The 15,038-nt window shown below is 40.0% G+C and overlaps 1 protein-coding gene and 1 non-coding gene across 5 annotated transcripts in view; one reads left to right on the forward strand and one right to left on the reverse strand.

Annotated features, from left to right (window-relative positions):
• The window catches only part of Ube2f (ubiquitin conjugating enzyme E2 F (putative)), a 62,420-nt gene that overhangs the window by 24,451 nt on the left and 22,931 nt on the right, over window positions 1-15,038 (forward strand). The gene's annotated exons all lie outside the window — the stretch shown is intronic.
• Window positions 13,729-13,835, reverse strand: LOC113187943 (U6 spliceosomal RNA). The gene has a single exon (XR_003301477.1). It is a non-coding gene; the product is annotated as a U6 spliceosomal RNA (small nuclear RNA).

Raw genomic sequence — 15,038 nt, forward strand, 5'->3', positions numbered from 1 at the left:
TGAGCTCTTTCAACTATGCCTTGTCCCTGTGGATTGTATGGGATTCCTGTTATATGAGTAATGCCAAATGATGAACAAAATTGTTTAAAAGAAGTAGACGTATAACCAGGGGCATTATCTGTTTTTAACTGTTTTGGAATGCCCACAGTAGCAAAATTTTGTAAGCAATGAGCTATAACATCTTTAGTTTTTTCTCCGGCATGAAGGGAGCCCATCAAAAATCCAGAAGAAGTATCAACTGTAACATGCAAATATTTTAATTTTCCAAATTCTGGCAAGTGTGTGACGTCCATCTGCCAAATATGGTTAGGTATCAATCCTCTAGGATTGACTCCAAGATTAACTTGTGGTAAAAAGGTCACACAATTTTGACATTGTTTTATTATTTGTCTAGCTTGTTCCTTAGTTATTTTAAAACGCTTTTGTAAAGTATTAGCATTGACATGGAACCTTTTATGAAAATTTATAGCTTCTTCTAGTATAGAGAAAATATGTACGTCATGTGTAGTTTTATCTGCTAAATCATTGCCCAAACTAAGGGCTCCAGGCAATCCTGTATGTGCCCTGATATGTCCTATAAAGAATGGATCTTTTCTGTCCCAGATTAAACTTTGTATAGTGGAAAATAAAGAGAAAACAGTAGAAGAAGGGGAAATCCTACCAGCATCTTCAAGGGATACTATAGCATTAACTATATACTGACTATCAGAAAATAAATTAAATACAGAATCTTTAAACATCACAAAAGTTTGTAATACTGCACTAAGCTCTACCTTTTGAGCGGATTGTTTGGGTACTAAAAATGTAAAAGTTCGATCAGGGGTAACTATTGCTGCTGTACCATTATTTGATCCATCAGTGAATATATTTGGAGCATTCATGATAGGTGTTTTTCTTGTCATTTTTGGAAAAATTACAGGATGCAATGACCAAAAAGACAATAAAGGATTAGATGGTAAGTGGTTATCAAATGAAACATTAGATTTGCACATGATTATTGCCCAAGTATTTAACTCATTAGCTAATTCATCAATTTGATTCATAGTATATGGAGTAATAATTTTATTAGGAGAAATTCCAAACACTGCCTTTGCTGTTTTTATTCCTTTGAGTATTAATTGTCCTACAGCCTCAGGATACCTAGTAAGAATAGTGTTAGGAGAATAAGATAAATGTATCCATAATAATGGACCTTCTTGCCAAAATACTCCTGTAGGAATATTTTTTGTTGATAGTACAATAAATAATAAAGGCAAACTTATATCAATTCTATCCAAATGCATATTTTCCATATATGTTTCAATGATTTTTAATGCCTTTCTTGCTTCAGGCGTCAACATTCGGGGTGAATTTGGATCTGATGGACCTTTTAGGATATCAAATAAAGGTCCCAATTCTCCTGTTGGAATACCTAGATAAGGCCTTATCCAATTTATGTCTCCTAATAACTTTTGAAAGTCATTAAGTGATTTGAGTTGATCTACTCGTATTTGAATTTTTGGTGGACGGACCATGGTTGAGGATAATAGAACTCCCAAATAATTAATTGGAAAATTTAATTGTACTTTATCTATTGCTATCTCTAGATTATAATTTTTTAATAAGTTTGTAAGTGTGGCATAACATTCTAGCAATGTGTTTTTAGCTTTGTGTGCTAATAATATGTCATCCATATAGTGAAATATTTGTAGCTCAGGATTTTGATTTCTAAGTGGCTGGATTACTTTGTTAACATAAATTTGACACATAGTTGGGCTGTTAGCCATCCCTTGAGGGAGTACTTTCCATTCATATCTCTGATCAGGACCTTCATGATTTAGTGCAGGGATAGTAAATGCAAAACGTGGACTATCCTCAGGATGAATTGGAATTGAAAAAAAACAATCTTTAATATCTATAACTAAAACATACCAAGTTTTTGGCAAAGCAGACAACTGAGGAATCCCCGATTGAGCAGGTCCCATAATGACCATTTCATTATTAATGGCTCTTAAATCTTGCAATAATCTCCATTTACCAGATTTCTTTTTGATGACAAAAATGGGAGTATTATGGGGAGATACAGAAGGTTGTATATGTCCTTCCACTAATTGTTGTTTGACCAGATCATGGGCTACTTGTATCTTTTCTTTAGTCAAGGGCCACTGAGGAACCCATACTGGTCTTTCTGATTTCCAGGTAATTTTTATTGTCTCAGTGGCCCTTTGTGAAAATCCAACCCATGTCTGTCTGTTCGTTGATTTATTTGTATTGGTGCTGCTATACCTTGTTCTTGTTTTTCTAATCTTTTTCCTTTCCTAAAACCTTGTCTAGCCATAATAGTGGGTGCATTTTGATTGATATTATTTGTTAATGTTAAACCTAATTGATCTAAGACATCTCGTCCCCATAAATTTACAGGAAGATGATCCAAAACATATGGCTGTATAGTTCCTTCACATCCTTCAGGATCCTTCCAATCTAATACCATTGCACTTTTATCGGGATTATTCGCCACTCCTAGGCCTCGAAGCGTTTGAGTGGCTTGTTGTAATGGCCAATGTTTTGGCCATTCTTGACGAGAGATAATGCTAAGGTCTGCACCTGTATCCATTAACCCATTAAATTCATGTCCTTGAATATTTAGTTTTAGCATGGGGCGAGAATCTAAATTTAAAGAAAGCATAGCCCAATCTACACCTGTGGAGCCTAATCCCTTGGAACCTCTTTCTACAGCATGACTGGAAAATTTATCATGTAGGCATGGTATTATTAGTAACTGTGCTATTCTATCTCCTGGTGAAATTACTGATATACCCTTTGGAGAACTGGCTATAATTTTTATTTCACCTTCATAATCGGGATCAATTACTCCAGGACTTATCAAAAGTCCTTTTAGAGTAGAAGAGCTGCGTCCCAATAATAAGCCTACTGTTCCTTTGGGAAGAGGTCCTTTCACCCCTGTGGGAATGATTTGAACTCCCATCTCTGGAGTTAGTACTGATTTGACGGAGGCGCAGATGTCCAACCCTGCGCTCCCTCTAGTCTGTCTGATGAGGGATCTGATGCCCTGGGCACTACCCTGATGGGGTTGCTGGGGTTGCTGGGTTCCTCCAGAGCTCCGTATATTTGTGGTTTGGGGCCCCGGAGCATTGGGGCCCCCTGTCCGTTTTTTGGCAACGGAGCCCGATGCCTTTGTCCACGATATTGTGGATAAAAACCTTGTCCTTGCTCGTTTTTTGATAATGGAGTACCCTCTATGGTGGTTTGAGAACGGCATTCATTAGCCCAATGTCTCCCTCTACGGCATCGTGGGCAAATACCCGGTATTCTATTCCTTTGATACCTAGTATTGTTAAACCCTCCTCCTATGGGGCAATTCCTTTTAAAATGTCCTGCTTGTTGACAATTGTAGCATGTTCTTGGCCCGGCATCTAAAGCCTGTTTTACTGCAGCTGCCACAATTTGCCCTTGTTCATTAATGTCTCTGGCATCTAAAGCCTGTTTTACTGCAGCTGCCACAATTTGCCCTTGTTCATTAATGTCTCTGGCATCTAAAGCCTGTTTTATTGCAGCTGCCATGACTTGCTCTTGTTCATTAATGTCTCTACACAATTTAATATATTTGTTTAAATCTTCCTGTTTCCATGGTCTAATGATATCTCTGCACCAACGATTCGCTTGGTCATAAGCCAGTTGTTTTATTAATGGCATTGCTTGTTCTGTATTCCCAAAAACTCTGGTAGCTGTTTGAATAAGCCTATCTACAAATTCAGCATAAGGTTCATTAGCTCCTTGTATTATCTTAGATAATTGACCTTGTAAACCTCCATGTCCTTGTAAAGTCTTCCATGCCTTAAGTGCATCTACAGCAATTTGTGCGTATACACCAGGATCATATGCAAGTTGTTGCTGCCGATCCTCATAAGGTCCCTTTCCTAACAACATATCTAGATTTCTCTGAGGATAACCAGCTGCTGCATTTCCCATAGCCGTCTCCTTGCAAAATTCCTCATTAGCAACCTTCCATAACAGGTATTGTCCTCCAGTTAGCACAGCTTTACACATATTAGCCCAATCTGCTGGCGTCATATTTAAGTTGGTAATGGATTCGATCAAGCTTACAGTGAAGGGTGCTTGAGGACCATAGGTTGTTACAGCCTCTTTTAGCTCCTTCACTGTTTTGTAAAATAAACCCTGGTGAATTCGCTGCCCTCCTACCTCAAATACAGGGCATACTTGAGATCCTGTCTCAAGATCCCAACTATCAGCTGCGGGGGTTGGGAGCCTCCTAGCATATGGAGGTGGTGCTGTTGGTTGGAGACTTTCACTCTCTAATAGAAAGATGTTATTAACAGTCTCCTGTTGTAACTTTTCCCCTGATGGCTTTTGCTGCTCTAAACTTCCTTCCTCTACCTTTGTCTGAACTGAAGGCTTTGGACTAAGCAAACCAGATACATTCGCCCACAATGTCAATGTGCCAACTGGCAGAGTCCCTGGGTTGTACTTTTCTATTCTTTTTAAATCTTCACCATGATGGTTCCATTGTGATATATCTAACAACTCCTCCTTAAAAAGCCATGGGCTATATTTTTGTATTGTATCAACGTATGCTCTGACTGCTCTTGATTTTACTGGGATGCCTCCTTCGTCTAACAATTTACTTAACACTCTTTCGGTTTGTTTTTTACTAATTGCTGATCCCGTATTTCTACTATAATACAACCCAGCAAGATAACACCAAACCAAACCGAGACAGAATCCAATAAAAATGGAACAACAAAATTTCATTATAGCCTTTCTATCCTCCTGACATGTGCATCCGTCCTTTCTCCCTATCTGTTCCTCAGACGTAAATAGTTTTTCCTCAAATGTGAGCGGTTTTTCTTCCGTCTCACTCATCTCCAGGGACTGAAATGTCCATCCTTCCTTTCTCCCTATCTGTTCCTCAGACGCAAATAGTTTTTCCTCAGATGTGAGCGGTTTTCCTTCCGTCTCACTCATCTCCAGGGACAGGCAACTTAAAACAAAAATGAAGCAAAACAAAAGAGTAAACTTAGAATGGCTACCCATCCTCTCGCCCTGCCCTCAGGGGCGAGCAGTTTACTTACCCTCAGTCGCTCCCCGTGCGGGCCACCAAATGCCGCAGTCTGGCTGGGCACAATTCAGGAGCCACTTGTCAAAAGAAACAAACTTTATTTTTAAAACTACAAACGCCAAACAAAACAGCTCCTCAGGAAAAACCCTCAGAGCCCAACTGCCACCACCGGCTTCCACAAGCCTCTCCCTCCACAAACCACACCACCTCCCACAATCCTCCTGCTCTTGAGGCCGATTGGCTGGGTCGCGTGGGCGGAGCCAAAGAAGTCCCCCAATGAGCAGTTCCGTAGTCTGAAGGGCAGGGAAACAGTCCAATGAATATCACCGCAGAGGAGCCAATCAGCTAGATGTTGCTGGGGCCGCTGTGAGCCAATCATCAGCTGGCAGTCTGAAGGGCAGGGAAACAGCCCAATGAACATCACCACAGAGGAGCCAATCAGCTAGATGTTGCTGGGGCCACTGTGAGCCAATCATCAGCCGGCAGCTGGGAGTTTGCTGGCAGCTGGAAGTTTTCTGGGGCCCCTTTGGCTGTGGCTCTCAACACATGGGGATGGGCCCAGGCCTCCCATGGAGCCTTCTGGGATGTTAGTGGGACAACTTGAAAAACTGGGTCAGCTCAGTGGCCCAGCTGAAGGAAACACAGACATTAAAAATAACAGTGATTTTTAAAAAATTTTTTTTACTTTTAAAATCAGTTTTACTATAGTATAAAATTGCAAACAGTAAAATGTGCTAATTTGAACTGTCCAGCTTAAGGAAGTTTGAAAGTGTATATACCAGTGCCACCATGACCCCAGTAAAGATGAAAAACATTCCCAAGACTCCCAGTTTCCTTGTGCCTCTCTGTAACCAGTTGCTGCCCCTCGTACCACCCTACATTTCTTTCTGGTTTTTCTTACCATAGTTTTGTTTGTTTGAATGCATGGGCATTCTCATGCAAGCCTTTTTGGTTGTATTTTTCCTTTTTCTTCAGTTCCGCCTAAGAGTGGAATTTCTGAGTCATAGAAAGATGTATATTCAACTTTTGAAGAAACTTTCCACTGTGGTTGTACTGTACACTGACCATCCACGTGTGAGAAGTTTCATTTGTTCTGCACACCTCTCAGCATGTGTGTGTGACATGGCTTACCTTAGTTTCACACGTGCTTCCTAGTGCCAGATCATGTTGAGTGTCCTTTCATCTATTGACTGGGCCGTTTGTCTGTCTTATGAAGTACCCAAGTCTTTTGCCATTTTCGATCTTATTTTGTGGCAGTTCTCTCTGTGACACGAGCATGTGTCCTCTGTCAGACGTGAGCTGGGAAAGTTCTCTCCTATTCTGTAACTTATGCCCATTTTTCAGTGCTCTTTTGTTGAGAAAATTTTAACTTTAATGATGGGCAGTTTTTCAGAAAAATTTAATGGTTTGTGTTCTTCGTGTGCTGTCCAAGAAATATTTGCTTGTCCCAAGGTTGGAAATACATTCTCCTATGTTTTTCTCTGGGAAGCTTTGTGGAAAAAAAGTTGATTTCTCTTCAGAATTATCCCCTGCAAAATGGTTAGCTTTATACTCTTACTAGGTGAGTTAGTGATTCTACTGCTAGATATTTACCTAGGAGAAATAAAACACACAGAGATGTGTGCACAAAAGTCTGTAGCAGCTTTATGCATAACGATCCCAAAGTGGAAGCAACACAACAGTTTTTTCCTTGTGAATAGGTGAGTAAATTAATATACATTCCTACAGTAGAATACAACTCATCATTAAAAAGATGCAAAAATGCTAGCTGGGCATGGCACACACCCATGATCCCAGCAACTTGGGAAGCAGGACTTTGATCCTCCTAAGGCAGGAGGATCAAAAGGTCGAGGCCAGTCTCTGCAGCTCAGTGAGACCCTCAGCTACTTGGCAAGACCCTGCTTTCAAAATAAAAAGAACAGGGATGTAGCTCAGTGGTAAAGTGCCCCTGGGTTCAAATCCCCAGTACCCAAAACATAAAAGTAAAAAATAAAATAAGAAACCATGTGGAATGCTGATGACTACAGCAACATAGGTAAAGCTCAAAAGCTTATGCTCTGTAAAAGAAGATCACATCTCAGACAACACTGCTTTCTAAAACACTTCAAGTGATGATCTAGGAGAAAAAGAGTAATGAAATCCAAAGTATAAGGAAGGAAATAGCAAATAATAGAAATGAATTAAATGGGCAAACAAGAACAGCAAGTACTAGTTCTCTGCAGAAATCAACTGGATGAACCATAGTTCACATCATCATGAGAAAAACTTCAAATTACAGTATCAGGAATGAAAACGGGACACTGCTGTTTTATAGTTTTCTGTGTCTTGCAAATTTTTGTTGAATCTAAGTATTTTGTGGTTTTGAGGGTATTATAAATACGGTTTTTTTAATTTAAAATTTTAATCTTTACTACTCTATATAATTGATTTTTAAATATATTGATCATGTATCATTTGATCTTCCTGTTTGTTAGTTTTAGTAGCTTGTTGATATATTCTTTGAATTTCCATGATTATTGTATCTGTAAATAAAAAGATTTTTACTTCTTTATCAGTATGTATGCCTTTTGATTCTTTTTCTTGGTACCCTTGTCATGATTTCCAGTACAGTGTTGAATAGAAGTAGTGAGGACATGCATCTGTCATCTTTGTGATCCTAGGGGCACAGGTTTGTGAGTCATTAAATATGATGTTGGCTTAGGTTTTTTATATATGTTGGTCTCTCAGGCATATTGTTTTTTTGAGAGGTTTTTAAAATCATAAATATGTGTTTAATTTTTTCAACATCAATTGAGATGATCTTGTGGTTTTCTCCTCTGTTTTACACTTATTTGGTGAGTTATACATAGTGATTTTTGAATGGTAAGCTGGTCTTGGTTCCTGCAGGGTCTTGATAAGTTACTGAGGACCTTGCTGAGTTGCTGAGGTTGGCCTTGAACTCATGAATTTCTGGCCTCAGTCTCCCGAGTTGCTGAGATCATAGGCTTGCATCACCATGTCAGGCATTCATCCTTGGCTCTTTTTAGAAAAATTCTTAAAATTTTAGTTTGGAGATAACCATTGTGAAGGGGATAAATTTGCAGAATAACAGACAGCCTTGCCTTGGAGCTTTTTCCCCTTCAAATAATTCTTAAAAAAAAAAAAAAAGAAAAAAAAAACCTCAAAAGATGGCATTCTCCTTTTCTTATGAATTCTAGGAATACAATTTGAGCTTTAGAGTAGCAGCTGTCAGTCACAGTGTCATCTGACTTTTCTTAGGCAGGTACTCACTCCTGTCTTCCTTGCTCCTTGTCAGAACTCCATAATCCAGGGGTGGGATGCTGCTTTTCTTATGGTGGTGCTGAGGGGAGACTCTTGTTTCCCCATGCAGACACATCACACCTGTTCTCAGCTGAGTTCTGCCCTGCCTGGTCCCCAGCTCCCAGGAAGCTTACAGCAGCACTCAGCCTTCCTAAAGTGAATATAAAGCATGTTTTAAAAGGCATTCATTGGGCTGGAGCTGGGGCTGGGGCTGGGGCTGGGGCTGGGGCTCAGCGATAGTGCACTTGCCTGGCATGTGTAAGGCACTGGGTTCGATTCTCTGCACCGCATTTAAATAAATAAAATAACTAAAAAAAAAAATAAAATTAGATTTTTTTTAAAAAAGCACTCATTGCCACGGTTAAGATACATTCTGGTGTTTACCAATAAATGTGTACGTTATCTATAAAAAACCCAAAATGACATGGCCATTTAAGTGCTAAGTTTTTTTTAGCATTTAAATTTCTCAAATGTCCTGTTTAGCAGTTATAATTTACAGATAGTAAGTTCTCTGTTCTTAGGTATGATCTGCATTTTGACCAACATGTATGGAACTACTCCTCAATCAAGATAATGTGTCTATCACTTTTTGCAAAAAGCTCCACCCCTAGCCCTGGCATTTGCTGATCTAATACTTTCCTACAGTCTTGCCTTTTCCAGGAAGTTTTCACACAGTGATTCTGAGGTTGCCGTGCTGCAGTGTGGAAGGTTTGATGGTGTGGTGAGCTGCAGTTGTATCCATCATATGATAGGCACTTGAGCATTCCCTGCTTTTGGCAGTTAGGAATAAAGCTTCTGTAAACATTTGTTCTTGGGTCTTCCTATGGACCTGTTTTCATTTTTCTTAGCAAAATGTATAGGAATGGGAGCAATGACTCAGGAAAATGTCTGTTTAACTTAGAAGAAACTATTTTTATTTTTTTGTGGAGTAGCTATACCTGTTTGCACCAATAATGCTTAAGAATTCCAATGGCTCCATATTTTCACCATGTTTGGTTTAAAAATTTTAGTCATTATGATGGATACATGGTTGTGTTTGATTATGTTAATTTGCCTTTTTTAAGAAGTCACTGTTACAACTATTTTTCCCTCTTGGGTTTTTTTTTTTTTTTTTTTTTTTTTTTTTTTTGCGGGAGGGAGCGGGTACTGGGAATTGAACCCAGGGACTCTACCACTGAGCTACATCCCCAACACTTCCTGTTTTTTAAATTTTTAAAAAATATTTTTAGTTATACGCAATACCTTTATTTTATTTATTTATTTTTAAGAGGGGCTGAGAATCCAACCCAGTGCCTCACACGTGCTAGGCAAGCGCTCTACTACTAAGCCACAACCCCAGCCCTTGTTTTTTTGAGGCAGGGTCTCACTAAGTTGCCCAGGCTGGCTTCAAAGTTGTGATTCTTCTGCCTCAGCCTCCTGAGTTGCTGGGATGGTGGGTATGCGCCACCATGGCCAACTAGCACATTTTTTTTAGTTTAATTTTTTCTTTTTACACAATTTCAAGAATTCTTTATTCTAAATATATCTTCTCAGATGTGTGTTTTACAAATATTTTCCTAGTCAGTGACTTGTCTTCTTTTTGATACTTTTTTTTTTTTTTGGTACCAGGGACTGAACTCAGGGGCACTCAATCACCTGAGCCACTTCTCCAGCCCTGTTTTGTATTTCATTTAGAAATAGGGTCTTACAGAGTTGCTTAGCACCCCACTGTTGCTGAGGATAGCTTTGAACTTGCGATCCTCTTGTTTCAGCCTCCTGATCCTATTTAAATTAAAATAGAAGTTTTGTAGCTATGAATTTTAGTTAGATCTGTAGTCCATTTGGAGCGTTTTTGCACATTGTACCAAATAAGGGTCTGGCTTCTGTCCCTCTTGGCAAAAGATCGACCAGCTCCTCTAGCACCGTCTGTGGAAGAGGCTCTCTTTTTCCCATTGGCACCTTTTTTGGCATCATTTGACCTTGATTTCTGGACTCTCTTCTGTCCCATTGTTCCATGTCTGTGGTTACACAAATACGCTGTGTTGACAGCTATGGCTTTATAGTAAGTCTTGAAATCCCATCGTCCGACTTCTGCCCCTTTGTTCTCTTTTTAAACATCATTTTTGCTTATTTTTGGTCCCTCTGTATATATATTAAAGTCGGCTTATCAAATTCTGCCACAAAAAAAAACAACGCTGCTTAGATTTTGACTGCGACTGTGTTGCATTTGTTGTAGATCAATTTGGGAAGAATTGCCATTTGAATTATTGCATCTTCTGATCTATGAACATGGATATGTCTCCATTTTCAGTCTTTATCTGAAGTAAATCAACTTATAAAGAAAGACAATTTACTTTTGTGTAGTAACCCTATATCCCCAACCTTGGTCAGCCTGCTTTTAGTTCTAGTAGCTATTCTGGAGATTCCACAGTCCAGTGTAAACTCTCATGCACGTGTGAGCAAAGACTCAGGCCTCCCTGTCAGGCTTTTGTTTTGGCAGTGTTGCACCCTAGCCCTGCCTCCGTGTGCTAGGCAAGTGCTCTGCCAGGAGTTTAGCCCTGCCCCCACTTTCAGCATCCATCCTTTTATTTCCTTTCTTGCCTTACTTTATTTTCTGAGGTTTATAGCACACCGTGGATAGAAGTGGGGAGAAGAAGGATATCCTTGCCTTATTGTTGTTTTTTTTTTTTTAATATTGTTTAGTTGTCAGTGGATCTTTATTTATATGTGGTGCTGAGAATCGAACCTAGTGCCTCACACTTGCTCAACAACACACTGCGCCACAACCCCAGCCCTGCTTGCCTTGTTTCTAATTTTGGGGGTCCTGCCAGTTTTTCATCATGGAGTAGATGGTTAGACATAGGGTTTTTTAGAAACTTTAATAGAAGTTGAAGAATTCTTTTCCTAGTTTGTTGAGACTCTTTATGATGAATGGCTGTTGATTTGCCAAATGCTTTTTCTTCATTGATTGAAATGGCTGTATGTTTTTTTTTTTTTATGAATCTGTTATAGCAAATTACATAGCCAGAATTTTTTTTTAAATGTTGAACCACTCCTGCATTTGTGAAATGATGAACCATATATTATGAGTTATGTGTTGGTGGTATTAATCCATTATGATGGATCGCTCAATTTGATATGCTTGATATTTTACTTAGAAATTTCTCGTCTGGGGGCAGGGGATGTGGCTCAATTAGTAGCGCACTCGCCTAGAGTGTGTGAGGCACTGGGTTCAGTTCTCAGCACCATATAAATGTGAAATAAAGATACTGTGTCCACCTAAAAACTAAAGAAATAAATATTTAAAATAAAAAAGAAAGAAATTTCTCGTCTGTTTGTGAGGGATATTTGTAGTGTTCTTGTGTTGGTTTGTCTGGTTTTGGTGTCATGGTAATGCTGGCCTTAAGATATAAATAGGCACATTTTCCCTTCCCCTCTGTTTCTGCATAAACCTGTGTAGTTTTAGTGTAAATTCTTTAAGTGGTAGAATTCACCAGTGAAGGCACACCGAGGTCTGGAGTTCTGTTTTGTTTGTAGTAAGATTTTAAGTGTAAAAACAGTTTCTTCTTCTTTCTTTTTTTTTTTTTTTTTTTGGGGAGGCAATGGGGATTGAACTCAGGACTACCTAACCACTGAACCTCATCCCTAGCCCCTTTCTAAATTTTGAGACAGGGTCTCGCTAAGTTGCTGAGGCTGGCTTTGAACTTGGGATCCTCCTATCTCAGCCTCACGAGCTACCGGGAATACAGGCGTGCACCACCACTCCTGGCTTCATATGGTTTCATTAGTAGATATGAGGTGGTGTAGATTCTTTATTTGCGTGAGCTTCAGTGATTTGTGCCTTAAGATATTGTTCATGTCATCCACAGTTTCCGGTGTAGTGGTATGAGGGTGTTAATTCTTCTTATCCTTTGAAGTTCTGTAGTCTGTATTAATATCCTTTAATTCCTGGTATTAGAATTTGTGTCATTTTTTTTCTTGATCAGATTAGTGAAAGAATGATCCATTTTGTTGATCTCTTAAAAAAACAGCTTTTGATTTCATATATTTTCCTGTATTAATCTGTTTTCAGCTCATATCATTGTTATTTCCTTTATTCTTCATGTTTTTAGTTTAATTTTTCTCTTTTTCTAATTCCTTTTTTGGACGGGGATGTACCAGGTATTGAACTCAGGGGCACTCAATCGCCTGAGCCACATCCTCAGCCTATTTTGTATTTTATTTAGAGACAGGGTCTCACTGAGTTGCTTAGTGCCTCACTGTTGCTGAGGCTGGCTTTGAATGTGCAGTCCTCCTGCCTCAGCCTCCTAAGCCACTGGGGTTGCAGGCGTGTCCCACCACACCCAGCATCTTTTTCTAATTCTTAAGGCATTAAGTTAGTGCTATAGTTCCTTTCCCAGTCCCAACCTTTTTTTATACCTAGCATGTGTTATCTTTGCTTAAGCAGCCTATTTTTCTTTACATTCGCACACAATTTTGTATACATGTTTCTACAGATGTATGTTACACATATATTCTTCAGCGCTTAGACCCTCATTCCTTTTTATAGGTCTGGGTTTTCATCGGTTGTTTTCCTTCAGCCTGAAGAGCATCCTTGAGGGTTCTTGTAGTGCAGGCGTATTAATTGTGTTCCGCAGCTTTCCAGTCACTGTAAACAAATGTCTGAAGTAAATCAACTTATAAAGAGAAATGTTTATTTGGGCTCACAGTTTTAGAGGTTTTAGTGCATGAGGGGTTAGTCCCATTGCTTTTGGCCTGTGGCAAGGTGGCATATCATGGCAGGAGCATGTGGCAAGGCAAAACTGCTCACCTCATGCCAGAAAGCAAAGAGGTTGGGAGCAGAGACTAGGGTCCCACTGTCCCCTCCAGGGCACCTTCCCAAAGACCTCTCTGTAGGCTCATGTCGCAAGGTTTCCACCACCTCCCAGTAGCGTCAAGCAGAGGACCAAGCCCAGCACGTGCATCTTTCTTGGGTGTTCCTGATCCAGACAGCATCCCTCATGGCGAGTCCTGACCATGGTGTGGACTGCTGAGCCTCCCACTGACAGTTTTAGCATTTGAAGAGTCGTTTTTCTGCCTTCTGGATTTTTTTTTTTTTAATGATAAGTCAATAGTAATTCTTTGTTCTAGTTTATGCTGTGAGTGTTTTATTCTCTGGCTGATTTTAAGATTTTTCTCCTAATCACTTGTTTTCAGCAATTTGATTATACTGTGATTTTTTTTGTTGTTGTTTAATATTTATTTTTAGTTCTCGGCGGACACAACATCTTTGTTGGCATGTGGTGCTGAGGATCGAACCCGGGTCCCACACATGCCAGGCAAGCGCACTGCCGCTTGAGCCACATCCCCAGCCCCACTGTGATTTTTTTTTTTAACATATATAATGTTTCACAAATTTACATGTTGTCCTTGCGCAGGGCCGTGCTCCTCCTGTCTGTGTTGGTCTAACTTTAGTTATGTGTGCTCCCAAAGCTAGCACTTTGAAGTGATTTTCTTTTCATCCCACTTTAAGTTTATTGTGCTTTTTATATCTGAGCTTTAATGTTCATAAAATTTCAGATAATCTGGTCAACATGTCTTTATATATTCTGTCTCTTCCATATTTATTACCTCCAAGTGTAAGTGAGACCTCCCTCAGGTTGTCGCTTCCACACTTTTCTCTCTGGGCTTGGTTTGGGGTGGCCTCTGTTCTGCAGTGTCTGCTCGCTGTGAAGCTCGTCCAGTGAATTTTAAATCTCAGATTATCATGTTTCCAGCTACTGATGTTCCATTTGTCTTGTTTTTTTCCAATTGTCCATTTCTTTCCTCATTATGTTCATGTATTCCTCTAAATCCTCGTACCTCTTCATAATAGATAGCTGACTGTGTCTTCGGCCCAGTGTCAACTTTCCTGTTCCTGCTTGCCTCGCAGCCCTGGCTCAGGGTTTCTTGTTGCCCTGACCACTCCTCATGTCCCCAGTGTTGCATAAGATAGAATTTCTAGTGTGCAGAAATTTTGCCATTTAAAAATCAAAGTATGGCATCACTCTTGGAAGTGTTTCCAGATTCGGATCCAGCACCATGCATGCAGCTACCCTAGGTGTGCAGAGTGAGTGGCAGCACTGCCAGGTGGAATCCGGAAAATCCACTTTTCCTCCTGGCACCCTTACATTCGTTTCATTTGTTCTACAGAATTTCAGTCTAAGGTGAAAATGTTTGTGCTTACAAGTATTTGTCATTCTAGAATAGATAGATAGCTCAATCTATCTATTCTAGAATGACAAATACTTGTAAGCACAAACATTTTCACCTTAGAGCACACAGGCTTCTGGCTCTCCTCCTGTTGTTGGCTGCCCCTCCTCTGTCTGGTCTCCCAAGCTCATCTTCCTTTCCTACCTCATCTTTTGAAGTTAAGTGCTCTTACACTGAAAGGCTCTCAAACTCCTCTCTGCGGCCCAACCACGCCACCGCCCCCCACCCCCTGCACACAGGACCCGTCAGCTGCCCACTCCATTGGATGTCACTTAATATCCATTGTTTTAACTCAGGGTCAGAGACCTTAGCATCTTCTTTGACTACTTTCTCTCTCCTGCCCCATTCCTGATCTATCCGCAGATCCTGGTGCTGCTCCTATCTCAGTGTCCCCCCACTGCCTGCTCTGGGCTAACCCTCTAATCGATCACCTGGATGGCTACAACCTACC

This window comes from Urocitellus parryii, chromosome 1 (genome assembly GCF_045843805.1).
Source record: "Urocitellus parryii isolate mUroPar1 chromosome 1, mUroPar1.hap1, whole genome shotgun sequence".
Lineage (NCBI taxonomy): Eukaryota > Metazoa > Chordata > Mammalia > Rodentia > Sciuridae > Urocitellus > Urocitellus parryii.